The sequence below is a fragment of the Pinus tabuliformis genome, chromosome 2_2 (assembly GCF_031772625.1).
Source record: "Pinus tabuliformis cultivar Carrire ecotype Pingquan chromosome 2_2, CPIR1, whole genome shotgun sequence".
In the NCBI taxonomy this organism is placed as follows: domain Eukaryota; kingdom Viridiplantae; phylum Streptophyta; class Pinopsida; order Pinales; family Pinaceae; genus Pinus; species Pinus tabuliformis.
Genome location: NC_142300.1, coordinates 458407325 through 458431503, shown reverse-complemented (window position 1 = coordinate 458431503; position 24179 = coordinate 458407325). Strand labels below are relative to the sequence as shown.

Below are 24179 nucleotides of genomic sequence, written 5' to 3'. Positions count from 1 at the left end.
GCCCAATAACCCTTAATTTTTGAATTTAAAAAAAAAATATTTAAAAAAGAATATTCCACGGAATATTCCTTGGAATATTTTGGGGAATATTCCTTTTGGACAGCGAATCAATGGCTGCCATGTGGCAAGCCCGGAGGCCGCCACGTGGCTGGGATGATGTCAGCAACAATGGGCGCATATATAATCAAAAGTTGGGTCGAACGTGGTTTGAACCCACGACCTATGTAACAACACTCCAACGCCTTACCGTTAGGCCACGGTATTATTTCTTGTTAGATGGGCGCAAAATTTTTTATTTAAAGTTTAAATTTGTGTTGAGGCGGGGCCCGAAGGGGGCCAGCCCCCCATGCCATACGACCCAGCGCCCAAAACCTAGGGCTTAAGCCCCAACCGCCAGCACACTAACCACCAGCACGCATTCCGAGGTAAACGGTCACATGCGCATTTAGTGTAACTACAGTCAAGTTGGCGGGAATAATGGTGGAGCACCAAATTTGGCGGCCGCTCCAAAATTGGCGGGCTTATCTGGCCTCCAACTAAAGTTAGCTGGAGTGTTTCTAGGCATAACTGGAGGAAAACTTTAATTGGCCATAACTTTGGCTAGGAAAGGTGGTTTTGGACGATTTTTTTTTTTTTTTTTTATTTTGGGTATTTTCGACCTTCTGAAGCCATTGGTGCAGGTATTATAGCCATCTGAGGTCATTTGCAGAGGTTTTGGAGCCGTGAAAGTTCTAGGAGCCACCAGGGCCCAGTATTGTGAAGACTGTATAGGGTTGTAGGTATCCATTGGAGGTGAACCAGTAGTCAATCCTGAAGGATTCAAGTGTTCTGAATCCATTTTTACCATCTATTCCACATGTAGATGCTTCTATTCAGTTGTATATTCAATTTGAGCATTTAATTAAAACAAGGACAAGCCCATTTGGGAGCTTTGGACCCAGCAGACGTAGCCCAGGAGGGGTGAACTGCTTTATCAACTTCTTTTGCATCTGTGGTTGATTTATTTTGCAGAACAAATTTGTTTTAGTTTGTTAAACCGTAAAATGAAATAAATCTGCTATGCTTAAATGGGTCGTGAACAGCTGAAAATTTCATTTGTTTTCTTTCTGCAAGACATGGAAATCTTTTAAACATGTATATTTCTGAATTGAATACCTTGCAAACAATTTACAAGTAGTTTCAAATTCAGATCAAGTTGGTATCAGAGCAGAGTTTTGTGCAAAGATCTTCTAACTGTCTTGCAAGTATTGATGCTTACCAGGTTGAAACTTAAAAGAGGGGAAGGACAGTTGACTAGAGAACGAGAGAATCCTCAGTCAAGGAAGGCCAGAGAGCCATCACCTCCACCTTCAATTTCACCCTCAAGAGTCTCAGCAGAAGCTTCAAGAATGTCTGCACATGAAGGAGAAATTCCTGCAGACATGGATCCAAAAGAAGAAGAAAGAGTCTTCAGAAAGGCTTTCTTGGACCTCATTGAAATGGTGAGGATATTGTACCAAGAAAGAAATGAGAAATTGGCTGGAGAAGGGTCCAAACATCCACATGAAGGAGAGGGCTCTTCAGGAGGTAAGAAGGATGATGATCATTCCGAGAAAGGACATGGAGGAAATGGTGATCCACCACCCCCATCATCACCTTCTTCCTCTTCATCCTCGTCTTCTTCTTCTATGCATAAGCATAGATCCTCTGGAAAAAGTCCTTTTTTGAAGCTTGATGTAAAATTCGAATTACCTATGTTTAATTGTGAAGTGAATGTAGAAAAGCTTGACAACTGGATTAGGCAGTTGGAAGTTTACTTGAGGGTCCAGAATATGCATGATGATGCCACAAAGATTCAGTTGGCTTCTTTGAGAATGGATGGAGCAACATTGGTCTGGTGGGAGGTCCAGACTAAAGAGGAGATCAAGAAATTTGGTAAGGTTACCTTAACATGGCCTGAATTTCTGTTAGCCATTAAAAAATAGTTTTATCCTCTTGCTCACATGCAGAAAGCCATAATGAACTGGCAAAATTTCAGACAACTTAAGGGTTCGAGTGTCCAAGACTACACCCAAGAATTTAGGAGAAGAGCTCTCTTGTTAGGGGTAGATTTACAGACCCAGGAAACCTTGCTGAAATACATTGGTGGCTTGCATAGCTACCTTAGACACACCATCTTGATGTTTAACCCTACTAGCCTGGACGAGGTTTGTGTCCAAGCTACCCATTTAGAGGCAAGGGGAAAAAACACATTTGAAGAGGGTAGAAACAAGCCCCCCCAAGGGGAAAAACAAAGAGAAAACCTCCAAGGGAAAGGGCAAAAAGAATGCATCTGTCAAACAGGAGAGTGAGAAAGTGATCTGTAAACACTGTTCTAAACCAGGCCATGAGGAGAAAAATTGTTGGAAATTACATCCTGAAAAAAGACCTCAATCTAACAAATCCAAAGGGAAACAGAAAACTGCTGCTACTCCATCTACACCACAGGATTTAGGGGATGATTCAGGTGATGAAACCAAAATTGCAGCCATGGGTTTGAAAAAATTTAAGGGAAAAGAAATTGAAACTCAAGCCAGCACTAGTACCTCAAACTGCCATGTACAAGCTCCTAATGAGGAAGAAAGAATTGAACTGTTTCATGTGAGGGTGATTTCAAAACATACTAAAATTGACACACTTTTTGATAGTGGGTCACAAGCAAACCTTATATCAGAGGACTTGGTCAAGCAGCTTAAACTTAAGACCGTTCCACATCCAAAGCGATATCCACTTGGATGGATTTGCAAGGATGCAAATTTACAAGTTTCAAGAAAGTGCACATTGCCCTTTGCAATTACTGCACATTTTATTGACACAGTTGAACTTGATGTGGTACCTTTTGATATAGCAGGAATTGTTTTGGGAAGTCCTTACTTGTTTGACAGGAAAGCTATCTTTCATCGCCATGAAAACAAATATCATCTTTTCAAAGATGGCAAGGAGTTCATTGTTAGAGCTCATCGCAAGAAGACAAATATAGCGATGGTGAATGTAGGACAGGTAAAAAGGCTAGTCAATTCAAGTAAGAATTTTGTTCTTCTTATGATTAAGCCCAAGGTTGATGTGAATCATGAGTCATTTGACAATTGTGATCCAAAACTTAAGTCAGAACTGTATGATGTAGTTGATGCATATCATGAGATGTTTCAGGAGCCAACAGGTTTGCCTCCTAAGAGGGAGATTCAGCATGAAATCCATTTGCATCCAGATTGTCCTCTTCCAAACATAGGCATGTACCGCATGTCTATTATGGAGAATGCTGAAATAAAGAAGCAAATCAAGGACTTGTTGGACAAGGGTTTCATAAGGCCAAGTACTTCGCCATGTGGGTCACCGATTGTATTGATTCCAAAGAAAGATGGCACTTGGCGTATGTGTGTTGATTTCAGGGCCTTGAACAAGATAACGGTAAGAATCGTTACCCACTCCCAAGGATAGATGATTTGCTAGACCAGCTGAAAGATGCTCGATATTTCACTAAGCTAGACTTGCGCAGTGGATATCATCAAGTAAGAATTGAAGAAAGTGACATTTGGAAGACAGCCTTTAAAACCAAACAAGGACTCTTTGAGTGGCTTGTAATGCCGTTTGGTTTGTGCAATGCACCTGCAACTTTCATGCAGGTAATGGATGATGTCTTGCATCCTTTTCTTGATGATTTCGTTATTGTCTACTTAGATGACATCTTAATTTTCAGCAAGTCTAGAGAAGATCATGTCATGCATGTTAGGAAAGTACTTGATGTTTTGAAGAAGAATCAGTTATTTCTTAAAATGTCAAAGTGTGAATTTGGAAAGACTTCTTTGGTTTATTTGGGACACATAGTAGGAGGAGGTGCTTTGAGAATTGATCCTGCTAAGATTGAGGCTATTGTGAAGTGGCCTACTCCCAAATCCATAACAGAGGTAAAAAGTTTTTTGGGTGCAGCTCAATATTGGAGGAAGTTTATCTCTAACTTCTCTTCTATAGCAGCTCCTATGCATGCAGTGACAAGTGTGAAGCATGCTTTCCAATGGGGAGGCAAGCAGCAAAAAGCTTTCGAATCTTTGAAAGAGAATATTAGTTCAGCTCCAGTCCTTGCATTACCAGATTTGAGACAGTCATTTGAGATACAAACCGATGCTAGTGATTATGCCATGGGTGCAGTTCTTTTACAGCATGGTAAGCCTATTGCTTTTCATTCTGAAACTTTTAATGGTGCTGTTGTAAATTATCCTACATATGATAAGGAGTTGTATGCATTGGTACAAAGCATCAAAAAGTGGAAACACTATTTGATGGGCAAAGAAACTGTTATACATACCGACCATCAGCCCTTACAGTACTTGCAATCACAAAGCAAGTTACAACAGTCACGACACTTCAGATGGATGGGCTTCTTGCAACAGTTCCATTTGGTAATAAGGTACAAGAAAGGTACTTTGAATAAGGTTGCTGATATGCTTTCAAGGCCTATTATTGGTGCTCTTACTTTACTTAAGAATGATTCCATTGTACATGATAGTTACATAGAACAATATGCATCTGATGATGACTTTAAAGATGTGTATGCTAACTTGAGTAAAGGGAATCATGTAGAGGAAAATGACTATCACATGCATAACCATTTGCTGTTTCATTTGGGAAAGTTGTGTATACCACAGGGGGAGAGAATAAATGTCATAAGAGAAGCTCATTCTTCTCTTATTGCTGGCCATTTTGGTGTAAGAAAAACAGTTGCACATCTACAGAGGTATTGCTACTGGCCTCGCATGGGAGATTCTGTTTCAAGGTTCATAAGAGGATGTTCGTTATGTGCTACAAGCAAGCCTAGTAATAGGAAGCTTGGTTTGTATACTCCTTTGCCGGTACCTTTGTTACACTAAAAAATGTCACCATGACTATTTACAGTTAGTATGGCTCTATCAACAGTCATGCTATCCTCTTAGGCAAGTCTTATGCCTTTGCTCTCCATGTCAAACTCCAAAAAGAGAGAAAGTCTTTATAAATGTATTTATCTCTGGGTACGCAGGTTCTCTCAACCTTACCTGCGGGTACGCACCTAATGTTCACAAAAGCTGCATCTTTGGACGCTCTGTATGTAAAGGGGCAGGTGCGTCCCCCTGTAAAGGTCAAAATGCGCAAGTTTCATCTTTAAAAAGTTACTTGTGGTCATTTCTAGAGCATTCTAGAAGGTTGTTCGACGTGTATTGAGCGCCTCCAGATGGTTCATGTACCCCTACCAAAGAGGAACTTATCCCATCAATAAGGGAGCTATCCCATCCAAATAGGGGATTATCCCATTGATGGTGGACCTGATTAACTTCCTCTTGAGCACTATAAATACAGGCATTGGGCCAGAAGGAGGAGAGGTTGAAAGCTAAACATTTCTAAGGGTAGATGCTGCAGGAATTAGGACTCCCATTTAGAAGCTTGTGAGGAGAGATTGTCATCTTTACTTGTTCTATTTGGAAGTGGGTGAGCTTTGTCAAAGTAAAGGAGAACTCTTGATGGAGCAGAACACCAAGGCTCAGGTTGTAATTGTTCCTTTTGTTTCCTATTAATGCAAATGAGTCCATTCTTCTCAATAACTTGTTATTTATGAGTTGTTTCATGTACTCCTTGGTCTATGTGTTAAATATGTTTTATTCTGTGAGATTATCAAGTGCTATTTAATCGTTTGATTGTTAGTGGATGCAGGTTTCAAAGTGAAGGAGGAGCTCATCCAGATCCGTGGAGCTGGACTGCTACAACAGCGTTGGACTACAGGTAGGATCTAAACACTTGATTTCTTATATAGTAAATGCATGTTTAGAGAAGGATTGCTCTTGTTTGTCTTGTTTGTCACTAGAGAGTCTTAGGCTCCTAGGGAGGTTGATTTGTGTCTGCACTATCGACTCTTTCCGCCTGACAAAATGGCGACTCCACTGGGGATTCCATTGATGTGAAAGTCTTTTCCTTTGTATGCAACTTTGATCTGAGAAAAGTCATTTATTTTCTGGTTTTTGGCTCTGTGAGTTTGTATTTGGGTGGGTTAGCTTAGGGTTAGATTGAATTTAGTTTTTCTTGGTTTTTTCAGTAGGACGCACCCTCTGAGTATTGCACAGTGCGTACTTGTACGCACTGTTGCTGTGTGCACAGAGCGGGCCCGCACCTGGCTTAACAGGTTGCCTGCGTCCCCTGCTAAAAATTAAGAAAATTCCATTTTTTGCATTTTTTCTCTTAGATTTTGCTTTTTATTAGTTTTTACTGCCCAGATCCCTTAGTCTCTTGTCAAAGATCTTCACCTAAGCTTGTTTCATTGGCATTCCTGCTCTAAGCTTTCATCAATTGGGTGTTTTGAGTCTCTTTCTTGAGAAATTCTTGATTTGTTTTCCTTTGGTCATTACTTGGAGGTTTCTCTCAGTCTTTTCACAATTTTGCATCTTTTTGCTTGTGTTTTTGCAAAAAAAAATTTCCCCCTCATTCGCCGGGGGGGGCTAAATTGTGTATGAGTGTTAATCGCCTTTGAGTGTTTTTATTTTTTGATCTTTGGAACTCTCACCCAATTTTCTCAACTTGCACTTGATTGGTTCTTAGATTACATTAGAATCATCTTGTGTTTGAGAATTCTCTTGCATAGATCACATTTGCATAATTAGAATTCTCATTTTCAGAATATGAATGAAAAATGTGCATAGATTACATTTGCATTTCATGTGAATTGTGCATAGATTACAATTGCATAGTTTACATTCTGAAAAATCAATTGTAGATTTAGATCAGTTTTCTTTGATTTGAATTTACACAAAAATAAAAAATAAAAGAAAATGGTTTGGAATTGATTTGCATTAGTTTTTCTTGATAAAATTAGTGCATTAGAGAATTTGTTGTATTTTCTCTTAGTGATCAAATTTTTTGCATTGTTGGAAGTGAATGGAAACTCTCTCCTTACTTTAGTTAGGATTCATTGAATTGAAACGATTACATTATCATATTCGATTGCATTCAGTTGAGTCGGGTCATAACACCATTGGTTTCATCTCCATTTACCCATTTGAGTAATAACAGCCTTAATAACACAGCGCTTAATTAAAATTCATCTAGTAATTTTTACATCTCTAGGGCTCTGAAACACCAACATAGCTTAGTCTAGTGTCTTGGGGTAGGAGAGTAATTAACTCTCCAAGACAGCAAAACCAAACAAGTAGCTCATCTTGTGGTAGGATAAATCCAACTGTTTCATTTGTACTATGGGAAAGCTCCTCTTAAAGGAGAAGCACGAGCTCGTGTCCGAACCAGTGAGGGGATCAATCCTCCCTCGTTGGGAACGACGCCAGACACGCACGTATTACAAACGGTAAACCTCAGATTAACCATTGTCGAGGAGCCAGGGGTCACTTGTCGGTAAACCTTGGATTATTGTCAAGGAGCCGGCAAGGGGATTGAGCTTGATACTCTGCCCTTGCGTGCTGTCGGAGTGTAGACTGTTCCCCCAGGTGCATTTGTTGCTGTTGGTGACCTTAGTGACCATTATCTTTAGGGTTCTACCCAAGGTGACGGTGGAGGGAAGATCCCACTGTACCTGGAGCAGACGTCGGCTAGACTCACTTGGATTTTCTGGGGGGTTCACTTCACTCGAGACGGTTAAAGTGGAGGAACTTGGTCCAGTCTATTCATTAAGCAGGTTGTCGGGGTAACTGTTCCACCCACCACTTCTGTACTGAATTCGGCGATGTTGGGCTTCATCACCAACTAGTGTTTTCGGTCCGGAAGGCTACTGTTTGTGTATGGTTTGACTCCTAGATTTGATAGCGCGTGTTAATTTGTTTGTTTTTAGTTTTAGAGACCATAGGTGTGAATTGTGAATTGCTAATTTTAGTTTTAAGATTGTTAATAAAATTCACTGAAGTTGAATATAATGGCAAATGTTCCGGAATTTATCAACCTAGGAAGCCCTCCTAACGAGAATCCTAGTACTTTTCCTTACTTTGGAAATGTTGGTCCTCCTTATATGGCTACTTTGTCATTACCTGGATTTACAATAGGTTTACCGATATGGTTATTTTCAACTTCGTTGGCCCAAAATACTCCAATTGTTCCACCTCAACCGGATGCTTCACCTCAACAGAGTTCACCATCTCAACATCACCAACCTTCTGTTGACCCTTTACCTTCTTCGCCTAATTTTTCTTCCTCCATTTCTTCCTCTTCGCCTGGTAAAAGCCTTGATGTTAGTCACCAGGAGGCTAAGAAGAAGAAGAAAGGGAAGAAGAAGAAGAAGAAGAAGAAGCAAGATAAGAAAGAAGTCAACCAACCAACCATGGCTGTAAGTGTTAGTTGTGTTGAGGAAAATTCCGACATGCATCGTAAACCCAAATACCCTTGCAGGCTTTGTAAGGGTGACCACTTCCTTGTCATTTGTCCTAGTATTCCAAAGGTCTTGGAAGTATGGTCAGAAAAATCTCATCAACTTTCCGTTGATCCATCAACCAGTGATAGTCAGGTTCCTGGGAAAAAGGGTAAAGTTAGGTTTCCTTGTAAGTTATGCAAAGGGAGTCATCAAACTCACATTTGCCCTCACATGGATGAAGCCTCAACTTTGTTGGAAAACCTTACTGTTCCACAGCAAGAATTTCCAATTGGTTATCGTAAACTTTCTCCCAACCTACCGTCAAATGACGGAGTGATTGATTCAAATTCAAGTACAGTCGATCACACTCTCCCATTGGAGAGTGAAACTCATGTCACTCAGTTTGATGATCCATTAGTTGATCAAGTGGTCGATTCAATTTCACATTCGGTCGATCCCACTTTCCATTTAGAGAGTGAACTTCATACCGCTGAGGTTCTTCTTGTTACATCAGATTCTTCTATGCCGGGGGGCATTTCACCCGTTTCTACAGAACCCCCTCCAAGCACTGAGGTCTTTTCCTTTGATTGGAATAGATTGACAGAACCTCGTCTTCCTTCCTCCATCCCTTTCCAAATCATTGTTAAGGCTGGTGGTAGGGACATCCATCGTACTCAGGTAGATGAAGGTGCTTCTGTTAGTATTTTATCCTCAACTGTTTGGAAAGCTTTGGGTTCCCCTCAGCTTGCGCCTATTACGCAGAATCTGAAAGCTTTTAACAGAACCATTAGTGAACCTTTAGGGATCCTTCCTAAGTTTTCCATTACCTTGGAAGGTAAAACTGTCTGTATTGATCTTATGGTAGTTCGAGGTCCCTTGGATTTCAATTTACTCCTTGGGCGAGACTATGTTTATGCAATGAAAGTTGTCGTATCGACACTCTTTCGCGTGATGTCTTTCCCTCACAATGGCAGTATTGTGACTGTAGACTAGCTTTCATTCCCTAGTCTTGTTTCAACTACCAATAATATGACACCCCTAAATGTTCCTGATTCTAAAGTGGTATCTACCCTGCCACGGGTTAATTATGTGGCAATTGGTCCCATGTTTTCAGTTACCGATGTAAGTGAGCCTCTCACTGTTTGCTCATCTTCCATTGATTTAGATCCGGTAATTGACATGGAAAACTCTATGGGATTACTTGAACACAATGTTCTTATCCCTTTTGAGTCCCTTGACATGTGTTCCTTCCAGAGAACTATTCTTCCTTCTGATGAAGATCTCTTGGAAGCCATGATCAAGGTGTGTCCATTGACATGTCTTTCTTCCAGTTGGAAGCCATGATCAGTGAGTACGAGGAAAGTTCCTTTTACTGTGTCAACCTCGTTAAAAAATGAATCAGTGTGTGCGAGGATAGTTTTTTCCTGTATCAACCTCGTTAAAAAATGAAACAGGCTAGTACGAGGATAGTTTTGTTCCTGTCTCAACCTCGTTAAAAAATGAAACAGGGTGTTTGAGGAAAGTTCCTTTTACTGAGTCAACCTCGTTAAAAAATGAATCAGTGTGTACGAGGAAAGTTCCTTTTACTGTGTCAACCTCGTTAAAAAATGAATCAGTTGGTCAGAGGATAGTTCTTTTTACTGAGTCAACCTCATTAAAAAATGAATCACGGACGAGGATAGTTTGTTCCCGTCTCAACCTCGTTAAAAAATGAAACAGGCTAGCATGAGGATAGTTCTTTTACTGAGTCAACCTCATTAAAAAATGAATCAGGTAGATTTTAGGATATGCAGGTAGATTGTAGAAAGTAGGATTTTTGAGGATAGTTCCTGTTACTGAGTCAACCTCATTAAAAAATGAATCAGGTACGAGGATAGTTCTTTTCTTGTGTCAACCTCCTTAAAAATGAAACAACTCCCTTTTCAAAGTTAAATATTGAAAGTAAACCTTCATTTCATCCAGCCGGTTGAATGGAATGAAGCCTGGGGGGCATGTACCTCGCTTTGCATCATTATGCTGGGGGCATGCGAACTTTTTGAGCATAGTTCCTTGTCTTGTGTCAAGCTCGTTAAAAATGAAACAAGAGTAGGTTAAGTAGGTAGATTGTAGAGAGTAGTCATGAGCATAGTTCCTTATCTTGTGTCAAGCTCATTAAACAATGAATCAAGGATTTTAGAGCATAGTTCCTTGTCTTGTGTCAAGCTCGTTAAAAAATGAATCAAGGTTTTTAGAGTAAAGTTTTTGTTAGGTAGATTGTAGAGAGTAGTTATGAGCATAGTTCCTTATCTTGTGTCAAGCTCGTTTAAAAAATGAAACAAGGGTTTTGAGGATAGTTCGTTTCCTGTGTCAACCTCACTAAAAAATGAAACAACTCCCACAAGTCTTTCCACGATCTTGAAAGTAAAGATTCATTCCATCCACCTCATTGAATGCAATGAAGCTTGGGGGGCATGTACCTCATTTTGCGTCATTATGCTGGGGGCATGTGAACTTATAACAAGCATAGTTTTTCGTTTCAAGCTTGCGTAAACATGAAACCGAATCCGAGCATAGTTCTTTTCCTGTGTCAAGCTCGTTAAAAAATGAAACAAATCCTCCTCTAATTGAGTCGAGAGTTTGACTAGATCTCATAAATGTTAGGTTGTATATTTAGGTTAGTTATTTCAGTTTTTTGTTTTAGGTCCAGTCTTTCAAATGATCTCGTAACTCAACCTTCATTTCATCCAACTGGTTGAATGAAATGAAGCTGGGGGGGGCATGCGCTCTAGCAGTTACGCTTAGGGGGCATCAAGCACAGTTTTCTCTCTGTTTCAAGCTTGTGAAAAAATGAAACTACTTTGAAGCATAGTTTTTCTCTGTTTCAAGCTTTTGTAAAAATGAAACCTATCTCGAGTCAATTTCAGTTATTTTCAAGACTCGTTAAACTCATGAAAATCTCGAGATTATTTTGCTATCTTTCATTCTCGTAAAACAAATGAAAATGTCGAGTTCTTTCCGTCCTTTCCTGCTCGTAAATTAAATTGAAAGTCGGCCATATGAGTACATTTTTTATCATTTTTTCGAACTCATTAAAACTTATGAAAAAGTGAAAACCATGAGTACATTTTTATCATTTTTTCGAACTCGTTAAAACTTACGAAAAAGTGAAACCTTAGAGTCACCTTTAAGCTCTTTTCTGACTCCTAAAATATGAAAAGATCGCCGAGTTTTTTCTTTTTAAACTCCTTAAAACGGAACTAAAAAGACGGTCCTCTTATAGCCCTTTTCTGACCGTAAAAACATGAAAAGATTGCCGGGTTTTTGTCGTTTCAAACTCGATATTGGAAATAAAACGACGTGTCCTTGATCGCTTTTTACTTTTCAGGTCAAAGGCACTAATCATGAAAGTACTCCTTGATCGCAAGATCAAGCGGTTCCCCCAGGTATTATTTTATACTTTTTCGGGCTTGAGGGATACAAATCTACGAAAAAGTTCAACTTGGAGTCTTCTTAAGTTTTTCAGACTCTCTAAAATTGAAAAACACCGAGTTTCTCCTATAATGGACTCGTTAAACATTTCACAGTAAAGGACCTGTTCAATTACAAACAGGAACGAACCACTCCTTCCTAGGGTTCGAATCAAAACTAGGTTGGACTCATCCGAAGGATGAGCTTATAATCAAGCATATGTTATCCTCCTCAAGCTTGTTAAAAATAAAGAGGTACTTGCCAGAAATGGTGGGGGAAAAGAGAGAAGAATGAGCCTATTTGTTATCTTTTGTCTCAGAAGAAACTTTATTACCACTCTTGGACACGACACTCTTCATTCACCTGGGTTGGGAAATCCTTTACCTCACAGTTGATCAAACCACTTTGAAAGTCTTTAGCCGGGTTCCGGGGATTAACTTTGAGTCATTCATCACCAAACCATCTGTCGTGTCGTTATGTGTTCAAGAGGTCTACAAGCAAAACTTTCATCTGCAAAATACTTGTCATCCATTTGACCATCCCTGAGTCAGTCCTTACAGCAACATTTCTTCAACTTGAACAAATGATTTCGTGTTGTGGGCTTGCCTGCAACGGGTCACTTTCTATCGACATCAGCACATTATCTAGAGAGATGACTTAGAAATCGTCAGTACCTTGAAGTCTGCATGCATCAATGGCAGGTTTCTCGCCTTTGACATCAGTTTACATCATTGACTTTCGATCAAAGGATTCCGTGAAATGTTCGACATCAACTCATTCATTCACATCTCATGGATTGTACTGGGTACTTTGAGAACCATTGACATTACTGGTGGTCTCTCTCACACTTGTTAACAGTTTACATCATCGACTGGTAATCAAGTGGTTTCTACCATGTTCGACATCAACTCATTTATTCGCATGGCTAGAATCGTACCAATTCGGGAAGTAGAAATGAAGACCCTGGATCTAGTTTCCACCATCCAGGCTGCGAGGAGTTTTGTATTCATTATCTAAGTAGACTAATCATAAACAGATGGCTGCGCCCATACTGTGTCTACAAAATTCTATGATTATCATGTACTGCAAGATCATTCCTGTATCAGAGTAGTTAGTCTGTTAGTTAAAGTTTTGATCTGAGTATGGGAATGCCTACCTCAGTGATGATATAATCTTATACATGTATTTTGTGTTGAAAATTGCAGGTTCTGACCAGGCTCTCCACGAGATAATACTTGAAATGATAAAGCGCTTCACCCTTCCTAGATAATACAAAACCCTAATCTATTACAGGCTTCGCACTTTAGGGGGCAATCTGTTACACTAAAAAATGTCACCATGACTATTTACAGTTAGTATGGCTCTATCAACAGTCATGCTATCCTCTTAGGCAAGTCTTATGCCTCTGCTCTCCATGTCAAACTCCAAAAAGAGAGAAAGTCTTTATAAATGTATTTATCTCTGGGTACACAGGTTCTCTCAACCTTACCTGCGGGTACGCACCTAATGTTCACAAAAGCTGCGTCTTTGGACGCTATGTATGTAAAGGGGCAGGTGCCTCCCCCTGTAAAGGTCAAAATGCGCAAGTTTCATCTTTAAAAAGTTACTTGTGGTCATTTTTAGAGCATTCTAGAAGGTTGTTCGACATGTATTGAGCGCCTCCAGATGGTTCATGTACCCCTACCAAAGAGGAACTTATCCCATCAATAAGGGAGCTATCCCATCCAAAGAGGGGATTATCCCATTGATGGTGGACCTGATTAACTTCCTCTTGAGCACTATAAATACAGGCATTGGGCCAGAAGGAGGAGAGGTTGAAAGCTAAACATTTCTAAGGGTAGATGCTGCAGGAATTAGGACTCCCATTTAGAAGCTTGTGAGGAGAGATTGTCATCTTTACTTGTTCTATTTGGAAGTGGGTGAGCTTTGTCAAAGTAAAGGAGAACTCTTGATGGACCCTGGGAGGGACTTGCACAACACCAAGGCTCAGGTTGTAATTGTTCCTTTTGTTTCCTATTAATGCAAATGAGTCCATTCTTCTCAATAACTTGTTATTTATGAGTTGTTTCATGTACTCCTTGGTCTATGTGTTAAATATGTTTTATTCTGTGAGATTATCAAGTGCTATTTAATCGTTTGATTGTTAGTGGATGCAGGTTTCAAAGTGAAGGAGGAGCTCATCCGGATCCGCGGAGCTGGACTGCTACAACAGCGTTGGACTACAGGTAGGATCTAAACACTTGATTTCTTATATAGTAAATGCATGTTTAGAGAAGGATTGCTCTTGTTTGTCTTGTTTGTCACTAGAGAGTCTTAGGCTCCTAGGGAGGTTGATTTGTGTCCGCACTATCGACTCTTTCCGCCTGACAACCTTCTAGACCATGGGAGAGCATCTCTATGGATTTTGTAGGAGGTTTGCCAAAATCTAGAAAGCAGCAGGATTATTTATATGTAGTAGTTGATCGTTTCAGCAAAATGTGTATACTTATGCCTTGTAAGAAAACTATAACTGCTGAAAAAACTGCTGAATTATTTTTTCATCATGTATGGATTCACTTTGGTTTGCCTACTTCCATTATTAGTGACAGGGATTCCAGATTTGTGGGGAATTTTTGGTCCAACCTATGGGAGATGATGGACACAAAGTTGAAGAAAAGTACTGCTTTCCATCCGCAAACAGATGGGCAAACAGAAGTTGTGAACAGAACCATTGTGCACCTCTTGAGAGGATATTGCAGTAAGCATCCCAAGCTATGGGATGAACATTTTCACTACATACAACATGCTTACAATCGTGCCAAGCACTCTTCCACAAACACCTCACCGTTTGAAGCTTGTTTTGGTTACTTGCCAAAATCACCTCTTGATTTCATTCTTGAGAAAGATGTTGCCATTGAGGGACATAGTGATATTGACAAAGCTCATTCATTCATTGAAAGAATTCAGCAAATACATCAGCAAATTCAAGAACAGCTTGAGAAGAGTCAAGGCAAGTACAAGGAAAGACACGACAAGCATAGAGTCGATCACAAGTTTCAAGAAGGGGATGTGGTATGGCTGTACATTAGTAAGGAAAGGATGCAAGGAGAAGGTAAAAAGCTGAATCCTATTCATTATGGTCCATTCAAAATCCTCAAGAAGGTTGGAAATAATGCTTTTCAATTAGATTTGCCTTCCTACATGCAAATGTATTCTGTTGTCAATGTGGAGAACTTACGTTTGTATGAACCTCCTTTGACTGCTGATCATGAAAGTGATGTTCAGCTGCCATCTATAGAATATTTCTCGCCAGAATTCTTAGATGAGCTGAAAGAAGATACAATCCTTGACAGAAGGACACGCACTTCAAGAAGGGGCAGTGTAGATTATGTTCGGGTTGGTTTCAAAGGCAGCAAACCGAACAAGGCAAAGTGGATGGAGGTGGACAGAGTGAGGGAGATGTACCCTCACCTCTTTAACAGGTAGTTGAAGGCTTTTGGGGTCCAAAGCTTCCCAATGGGGAGGCGTGATCAGGTGCTCATGTCCTAAGTGTCGTAAAATTCTCAAAATTTAAAATGCTCATAACTAGTTCAAAGTTCAACAACTGGAAATTTCTCTTCTTCCTGATTCCGGCGCCGCAAACGGTTCGAAAAACGGTCGCCGTATGAGAAAGTTATGCCAAAAACAAAATCGCCCAATAACCCTTAATTTTTGAATTTTAAAAAAAAAATTTAAAAAAGAATATTCCACGGAATATTCCTTGGAATATTCTGGGGAATATTCCTTGGAATATTTTGGGGAATATTCCTTTTGGACAGCGAATCAATGGCTGCCACGTGGCTGGGATGATGTCAGCAACAATGGGCGCATATATAATCAAAAGTTGGGTCGAACGTGGTTTGAACCCACGACCTATGTAACAACACTCCAACGCCTTACCGTTAGGCCACGGTATTATTTCTTGTTAGATGGGCACAAAAAATGTTATTTAAAGTTTAAATTTGTGTTCAGGTGGGGCCCGAAGGGGGCCAACCCCTAAGGGCTAGCCCCCCATGCCATACGACCCAGCGCCCAAAACCTAGGGCTTAAGCCCCAACCGCCAGCACACTAACCACCAGCGTGCAATCCGAGGTAAACGGTCACATGCGCATTTAATGTAACTGCAGTCAAGTTGGCGGGAATAATGGAGGAGCACCAAATTTGGTGGTCACTCCAAAATTGGCGGGCTTATCTGGCCTCCAACTAAAGTTAGCTAGAGTGTTTCTAGGCATAACTGGAGGAAAACTTTAATTGGCCATAACTTTGGCTAGGAAAGGCGGTTTTGGACGATTTTTTTTTTGATTTTGGGTATTTTCGACCTTATGAAGCCATTGGTGTAGGTCTTACAGCCATCTGAGGTCATTTGTAGAGGTTTTGGAGCCGTGAAAGTTCTAGGAGCCACTAGGGCCCAGTATTGTGAAGACTGTATAGGGTTGCAGGTATCCATTGGAGGTGAACCAGTAGTCAATCCTGAAGGATTCAAGTGTTCTGAATCCATTTTTACCATCTATTCCACTTGTAGATGCTTCTATTCAGATGTATATTCAATTTGAGCATTTAATTAAAACAAGGACAAGCCCATTTGGGAGCTTTGGACCCAGCAGACGTAGCCCAGGAGGGGTGAACTGCTTTATCAACTTCTTTTGCATCTGTGGTTGATTTATTTTGCAGAACAAATTCGTTTTAGTGTGTTAAACAATAAAATGAAATAAATCTGCTATGCTTAAATGGGTCATGAACAGCTGAAAATTTCATTTGTTTTCTTTCTGCAAGACATGGAAATCTTTTAAACATGTATATTTCTGAATTGAATACCTTGCAAACAATTTACAAGTAGTTTCAAATTCAGATCACATGATATTCAATGTTTATGTTGAAACTATCAAGTTTTATTAACATGACATGCAAAAGGAATGCCTTGTACTTTGGTTGCATCGATAAAATGATGTTTGAAGAATGCGGGTTTGAAGAAACACTTGTTTCCATGGAAGTATTAATTGTATTATTTGAAATGAGAACACTAAAATGACTCAGGTCACATGTTTAACATTACCCTTTATTTCAAAACAACATTTTGTCCACATATTTAACTATAGTCTACATAGGCAATGGTGAGATGATTGGTTCATTTAATAATAATAGAAAAATAAAGTTATGCATAACATACCATAACTATGGTCAATAAGTTATGGCCTTCTCCCATGCAATTCTGAGATGTCACATGAAACCCAAAAGATATTCAATAATGGTAATAACTGATTTGTAAGAGGTTTGGCTTTCGAATTGCAAATTAGAGGGGTGCAAAATAATGTAACAATTTTCACATTGACATTTTTATTCAGTATTATTGTAATTCTTTTGTTGGAGTTCGATTGAGGTATAACTTTTATTTCTTTATTTTTAAATTTTAGTTTGGACCAGAGGGGAAATTTCTTAAGGGGTGAGGTTGACCCTCTTCTCAGGGCATGCAATGGTGAGGTAAATACTATTCACTCTGTCTCTCATAGACTCAAATAAGATTTTTTTTAACGAGAAGGTGATTTCAAGTGTGTTTAGAGCCACATGCTCAGATTTAAAGTTTTCCACAAGTGGCCAAAACAAACCTTCAAAGTCATGGTGATGAAGCATGTTCTTCTAATAATCAGAGAGTTATGTTTGAACTCAGCCTTTCCAGCTTCAATTGGTTTTACTTCTCAATTAATGTTGGGGCTCTTGTTTCCAGCAGTGTTATTGTATGGTTCGAAGACAATGTTGGGTGGGGATGGGGGTTTGCTATCCCTACCATTTTTATGGGATTAGATGTAATAAGTTTCTTTTCTGGGACACCATTATATAGACTCCAAAAACCTAGAGGCAGTCCCCCCACATAGTTATTCCAAGTAATAGCTGCATCATTGAATAAATGGAAAAAGGACGTCCCTCAAGATAGTTCAATGATATAGGAGGTGCAAGACAAGCATTATGTTATTCAAGGAAGCCAAAAGATAGATCATACAAATGATCTCAAGTACTTCTCTTATTATTTTTTTAACTTTGAGGGCTTATTTTATATGATTCTTTTATTTACCAAAGTAATTGCATTGAAATGATAAGTGTACGCCACATAATTTTAAGAGTCTAGAACTAAAAGTTGACATAATTGCAGTATAATAAAAATTATTTAACAATATATTTCCCATTAATATTTAGGATCTAGCTTAAAATTCATGTAGTTGGATTGGCAAGCAAACTATAATAACAAAGATGATATTCACGACAATGAATTTTCCAATCCTTGGAAATAATGTGATTTGAACCAAGTGGACGAGATGAATATTTTGGTTCATATGTTTCCCATATGGGAGAGTATCATTGTATTTTCTGTTGTTTATGCTCAAATGTCAGCAACGTTTTTTGAACAAGGAATGACCATGGACACCAACATTGGTTCCTTTGAAATTGCTTCAACATCATTGTTTATATTTTATATAATGAGTTTCATGATATGGGTTCCAGTTTATGATCACATAATTGTGCATATTTCTTACAAGTACAATGGAAAAGGGGGGGGGGGGGGGGGGGGGGTTTACTGAGCTGCAATGAATGGGTATTGGGTTGGTCATATCAATAATTTCTATGGAAATACATGCCTTGGTTGAAATCAAGAATTTTTATATTGTTAGAACTCTTGATTTGGTCCATGATATAGTCACACCAGTTCCCATGAACACTTTTTTGGCAAATTCCCTGGTATTTCTTAGTGCTTCAAAAGTTTTTTCTTTATAGGGTCACTGGAATTTTTCTATGAGGAGTCTCGTGATGCAATCCGCAACTTGGGTAATTCTCTTTCTCCTATTTAAATAGTATTAGGAAGCTATTTGAGCACCTTATTGTTACCATTATCACTTTTGTGACCACTAAAGGAGGAAAATAGTGATGGATACCTGGTAATATCAATGAAGGTCATCTAAGCACCAACTAAGAAATAATGGGGAATTAGCCAAAAATGCTTGTGCAGTGATCTCTCTCTTCTTACAATAGCATTAGGAAGATATTTGAGCACCTTAATTATTACCATTTCACTTTTGTCACCACTAAAGGAGGAAAACAGGGATGGATACCTGAGAATTTCAATGAAGGCCATCTAGCCTACTACTTTTGGATTTTAACTTCCATTAGCTTTCTAAACTTGTTGGTATACATCGCTTGTGTACACAAATACCAATACAAGAAGCCAAACTAGGGCCAAATTCCAAATTTCATGTGATGCATTACAATTATCGATGAATCATTTCTCTTTAATAAAGTGATTACATAATTTTATTTAACATTATATTGACTTGTAAAGTGTTTAGTTCAATGTAATTAACCTTTTATCAGTGTTACAATGTTAGATATAATGGTGATAATACTTGTTTTTCATTAATATTTATCATGGAATTTTCTTATTTCTTTACTATCATGTTCTATTTTCAAATTCAAACAGAAAAACAAACTTACATTGGAAACATCACAATAAATTAAAGAATGGCCTAGAGGATATGCAAGCTTTCTAGTGCTTATTTATACTATGGGTAGATGTTCATAATATAAATTGATATTCTACCAGATGCTATGCTTCTATACACTTCTCATCAATGATTATTTGTTCTTGAACCTTTTTGGATGGTTTGTAGTTAGACTCAAGTTTGCAATATATTGAGGTGTTATCTAACTTTACTCATCATTAGAAGACTCTTTAATTATTTGTAATATGTACGAGCTTTACAGATCAACCATGCAAATTTTTGGATGCAATATTATTTTTTTGTTTGTATAAAACACTAGTCAAAATGATAAATATGCCTAATCTGACTAGAATGGCACTGGATTTACTTGATAGATTTGTGTTCTCTTACTCTTATCCGCAAAATATTTTCCTTCCCTCTCTGTTGAAATCTGGCAACTAAATAACCTATGATGTGCTAATCATGATCTTTCAACCTATAGAACTTCATATAACCCCCAAATATTACACAAAATAATGTACAAACTATTACCTTTAACATCCCCCTCAATCCTCCTATCATTGTTCCTTTACACCTCTCAGTGCAATTAGCAGTTGTATTGTGTAGCTCTTTTTGCTTTCAGGTTCTTATCTTCACACCCCTTTGCTAGTTGAATTATTTTTGGGAGGACATATTTATCATTAAGAGATAGATAATATTCACTGTATCCATGCAATTTGCATGTTTGGATAATTGTGCTTGGTGTGGATTTGGAAGTGTTTGAATGACTTGGATATTTTGTTGGTGTAATAGATATTAGCCAAACATTGTGCTTACAATTTTAACATTTGTTTAGTGTTTACATTTCAAGATAATTGCTATTGATTGTTGTATTTTGACATCATAAGTTAATTAATAATGAGAAGTGCTCCCAATTAGTTTTGTAGACCCCATAGTGAGTAGGATTTATGATTTGTAGCTTATTCTTCATAATTTCATCATATATACTCTTTGTTTTTACTTTTTGGCATGCAAATCAATCTTTTAAGGGCATATTTGCATGATAGACAAGGTGAAAAATCAATCTTTGGTGGTAAATTTTAGGTTTGATAATTATAGGTCATTTATAGGTTATAAATATATTCAACGTTTCCCTCCTAATTGAGTATTCAACTAAATATATTACCTTGTATGTAACTATTTTTCCCTCCACCCACTTTACATAAATTCCATAACCATTAGGTAGGGACCTACAACTTTGATGCTATTTGGCTTGTTCAGTAAAATATTTGCCAAGATTCTACAAAGTTTTATAATTTATTGAAAGTTATAGAATTTACAAGTTATAAAGTTTCAAGGTCCAATTTTTTAAAATCTTATTCTTTAAAGGGTGTTATCTCAATGGAAGATCACTTGCTTTACAAGCAGGATGTTGGTGGTTCGATTCCACGATGCCATGATATTTGTATGGAATGACTATGGTTATTTTTTGGTGAGAAAGGCTATTTTGACCATCACCAATGAGTTTATGGTGACATTTTTCGACCATCACCAAAATATGAAATGGTGACGGTAAACCAATGCCACTGTATATATGAATAAATAGTGACAACCATTAAATGTCCATGACCATAAATCATAGTTGTTCATATGAAATGGTAAGGGTCACTATCTGTCATTATAGTTATTATTCGTGACGAATCGTGAATGTCACCAATAATCTTATGGTGACATTTTTCAACCCTCACCAAAATATGAAATGGTGATGGTCGACACATGTCACCATATATATATGCATCAATAGTGATGACCACTAAAGGTGAATCATGATAATTGTTGTTGTTCATATGAAATGGTGACGGTCACCATCCATCACTATAATCATTATTCATGACAAACCTTGACTGTCACCACAACACCTATACTTTTGGTGATGCCACCTTTGGCGATGTTCATATTTTTATGATGAAGGCCAAAGTTCATCACCATTTCTCATATGAAATGGTGACGGTCACTATCCAAAATTATAAATCATTATTCGTGACAAACCTTGAATTTTACCACAACACCTATACTTTTGGTGATGCCACCTTTGGTGACAGTCAATTTTTGGTGTCGAAGGCTCTTTTGACTATCACCAATGAGCTTATGGTGACATTTTTCGACCCTCACCAATATCCTTTTTTATTTTAGTGAAAGAATGGATGTTACTAGTGACGAAAAGGGTTGAAAGTCTCTCACAAGTAATTTCCATAGGTACCTTTGCCTCATAAAAATAAAATCTTTGAAAAAATAGTTTTGGAACTTAAGGGTTGGAAGTAGAATTAAAAGGATTATAGTATATCAATGAGTTTCTACCCAATCTCTTATGAATGAGAAATATTATGGCATTGATGATGATCCCTTTACTTATGAATGAAAAGGTTCTAGTAGACAAAAAAATCCTAGGTGGGTATTTCTAAAAACCCAAATTTGGAAGTCGAGAATAGGGAGACCTCCAAAGACTCTACTATGCAAAAGTCCTCCAAATATGTCCTTCAGAAAAGGAATTATCAACATCCTAAGGAAGGTGGTAGGGAGGTTATGGTTCCTAACTTAAGCCATACAGGAGAGGGAGAAATTATTATATGTCTATGGCATAGAAACAAGCAACATCAATGGTTAGATGTGGGAAAAAACCAACTCTAATTAGTGATGTCATAGCAATTTGAGATGGGGAAAAAGTAATTCAAGAACTCTCAAAATTCATGTTTGGACAATATTTTAGTTACATTGATGCTATTGGGGGATCTAATGAGTATATGACTAATTCGCACAAGTGTTATTTCGAAGGCTTGAAATGACAGCCTCAACATGACCGAAAACCACCCGATCAAGACCTTAGAGCAGATCCTTTTCCATTTGGGATGGTGGCTCCAAATGGGATTATGGGACCAGTTTCCCTTAAAATGAAATTATAAGGAATAAATTGAGAAAAAAATTTAAAGCTATGATATAACTAAAACTGAAAATAAGATTAATAAACTTAATATCTATCCTGGGAATGTTGTTTGTATATGTGATTAAAGAGATTTCATAATTAACATGATAATATAGATTATCGTGTAAATATGAAGTTAAAATAGAAAAAGATAACTAATTTAATTAAATAGTTAATTAAATTAGCTTATGAATTCGTCACATATATAAGATCTCATTGTTCATACATACACTTTGTGATTCGAATCAAGTAGATCAGTAGTGACAATGTATGATTGTTATAGCACATATATAATGAACAATATACAATTCCCATTCAACTCTTAAATAAAAGAATAACACACAAATAATAGCACCCGATATATTTTTGCTCTACTCATGAGAAAAATGGTGTTGGTTCAACTATGTATTAAGGAAAAGTAAAGTTAGAATAGTGCAAGGTTGAGCCTTCTTTCAAAAATTCAGAAGCCTCTCTCATAATAAAAGGATGGGATTTATAGTTTCATAAGAAAATAAAAATATAGAAAATACATATCAACTTTGGGCAGTTTCAACAAACGTAGCCAAAATAAACCAAAAGAGACAATTTTAGAATCTATTGTAACAAATTATGTAAGCCTATGAAGAATATTATCCTCCCATTCTTTGTTGTAGCTCATACATATCTGTCCTATTCTTTAACTTAGGTGGAGTCCTTAGTTGAATTTTCATCTGGCTGGTGAAGATTGCACCTTTTAATGCTGGTAACATTTGAGTGGTGGTATCAGATAGACACCATAGCATCAACCACTGACTGTGTGGTTTGACCAAATACTTCCAATGACTTTCCAAGTTAATCTTGCATAGTTGATCGATGACTTTAACTCCTTTCTTGTAGGTTTCCTACCACATTTTAGTGAGAGGTTTGATACTTGGAAACAGGGAAAATTTTAGGGGCTAATATTCGCCCATGGGCTAATTTTCTATACTTTTTTGAAAAAAAAAGATTCTCTAATTTCCATTTTTTTGTAAAAATGATTAGCCCAAATTTTATAAAATTAAATTATTTTACCCTAAAAATTGCCAAAAAATTATATATATACTATATAAAAATATTATAAATTTGAATATTTTTACAAAAATATCTCCAAACATTTTATAGATTTCATATTATGGACTAGTTGGATTCGCCAAGGTTTCTAAACTTTAAGATAAACTGCCATCATTAAAATTTTCCCTGTTTGGAAATGTTCCTTCACGATGATCTGATATGAGATTGGAATGAAACAAATTATCGGTAATTGCCTTAATGAGATTATTGGAAATATCCCTGGCATGAAAAAAAATTTCTTCTGTTTGTTAGAGGCATATTTCCCATTCTCTAAAAATGATTTCCTTGTGCAATTATTCGATTCTAGGAAAAATATCTAATCTTCCATCATCATTGTCTTTCCATGTGAGGAAACCTGCAATTTTCTCTTCAATTTCATCACACTATGTTTTGATATCTCATAACTGATAAACTAGGGAATTGGATGTATTGCACAAATCATGAATATTTTCCAGCTTTTGACAACATATAGTCTCTTGTTGAGAAAGGAGAGTGTTTAACTCTTTTTCTTCCTTCTTGGACTCTGTCAAGTCAGGATTAACACATAGTTTTTCAATCCTACATTGTGATTCCTATATTTGAATTTCTCAAGCTTGCAAATCAATATCATATTCAACTTTGAGGCTATCAAAATTGTTTTGGAGTTCAGTAATTTTTCCTTGTTGTTTCTCGACGATCTTTTATTTCTCAATAATGCACAATTATTTCATCTTTTTCTTTTTATTATACTTTTGTGGCTTTATCTATTGTTGTTGAAGCATAAGATCTTGTGAATTGAGTGAGCCTTCCCAAATTCTCTATAGGAGTGGTCAAAGAGCCTTTCCATACAACCCTAAAAGAAGAATTTACA

General features: G+C 37.7%; 1 pseudogene; it reads left to right on the top strand.

The window, feature by feature from the left end:
• The first annotated feature begins 110 nt into the window (after positions 1-110).
• On the top strand, positions 111-18633 carry LOC149193253 (protein NRT1/ PTR FAMILY 8.3 pseudogene; annotated as a pseudogene).
• Positions 18634-24179: the final 5546 nt, after the last annotated feature.